Raw genomic sequence first — 1,842 nt, forward strand, 5'->3', positions numbered from 1 at the left:
AGGATGGAAATAGCATGGCCCAACCAACAGCTTGATCAGACATTTAGACTTCAGAGCTGTGAGAGAATAGATTTCTGTTGTCTTGTGTCACCAAGTTTGTGGTACTTCGTTACAACAGCCCTAGGAAACTAATACACTTACTTTACACATGTTAGGAAATGAATATTGTCTACCTTATTATATGGTGGATACAATTCATAGAGTCCTATAATAAAAAAGGAAGAAAATATATCTGTTGCTTTCTCATTTTTATATCTCCATCATCACATGGAGATGCAATTAAATGAGCAATCACATAAGGTGAAGTATTCATTAAATGGGGAAGAACTTACAAGGTATTGTGGGAGCACATAATAGTGATTTCGAATTTAGTTGGGAAATGCAGTGGGCAAAGGAGGCCAAATAAAGGCTTTCCTGAGAAAGGGCTATTTAAGATTATACCTGAAATATGATAAGAAATCATCCAAAAGGGAGAGTGTTTCAAAGAAAAGAAAAGTCTGCTTGTGGACCTAGACTTGAAATATCGATGATACAGTTGAGGAACACATAAATGCGGTTAAAAGCTGGAATCTCTCCAACATATTCCTGGTAGAGGATGTCATTTACTCACCATGACATTGGCCATTGTTCTTTGGTCCCTTGATCTCTCCTTGGAATTCCTTTAGCATCTCAATTAAGAACAGGAGTCCCTTGTCTTTCATTAGCTTCTTTTCTTTTCCAAACTGTGATCTGAGATTCAAGTTCTGTGAATGGATTCCAAGACTTATTAGGTATTAGATATAACTCTAGTTGAAAGGGGAGAATGAGGCTATTTAGTTTCTGCATCTAGTTTGCCATCTCAGGGTGTGTTTATAAAAGGCTGAGGGAGGACATAGATAAGAGGTCTGGAGAAAGCTTAAGAAAATAGTTCTCAAATTACAATTCAAGGAAAAATGTGAGAAGTATTATCCCATTCTATAAGCAAAGATACTATGTTCAAATAAGTCTAGAGAATGGAGAATTGTAAAGCTAGCACGCTATTTTGTGTGTGTTGCTGTAAAAATTCTCAGAGACTTTGATCCTTAAAATTAGTTGTGAATTTCCAAGAGGAAGCTATAGTATACAGTACTTTCCACTTATTTTGTTGTTGTTGTTTTTATTTGTTTGTTTTCTAAAAAACATTGAAGATTGTAATTTTGGATGAGTCTTTATGTGCATCAAGGGTCTGCTCACAGCACAAAACCGAAACCACCAGACATTAGTTTTCCTTGAGAGGAGGCAGCTGGAGTTTGGTGAAGTGACCTAAGCTTGGCCAATAGGATTCTCCTACAAGGGACTTTGAATCTGGAACAAATGATAAAAGAAAGCAATCAGAAGGACAGTTTAGAATTTGCCCCTGGAGTGTCGACAATATCTGATGACCAGCATGTTGGCACTAGTGGTAGTCAGTGCCCAGTGGCAGACAGCAGCTTCCCCTGACCAGTCTGTGAGCAGACAGTAATCTCTGTGCTTCCAGCTGTCATTGAATCCTGCCATTAACCAAGCTCAGCTCACTGTCAACTTAGGAGTTAACTACTATCCTTCCAATACATTCCTCTTCTTTACCAGAGTCGATTACTGTTGTTTACAATCAAAAATACGTTCACAGCATATGTCTGATAGCAGTGCTGAAAGGAACATATTTTGGGGAAAAATAGTTTATGAATGCATGTATATACTCCAAATAGTATCAATGGCCAGCTCCTTTTAGCCATCTCCCACCAAGACCCAGATATTCTTTCCATAGCCAATCTCTTCATATGCTTCCTAGTGGCTTCAGGAGGGAGGATCTATGCCACATGTTCTGAAGGCCTCTGTCCTACC

This window comes from Propithecus coquereli, unplaced genomic scaffold, assembly GCF_000956105.1.
Source record: "Propithecus coquereli isolate 6110/MARCELLA unplaced genomic scaffold, Pcoq_1.0 Scaffold30, whole genome shotgun sequence".
Taxonomy (NCBI): Eukaryota; Metazoa; Chordata; class Mammalia; order Primates; family Indriidae; genus Propithecus; species Propithecus coquereli.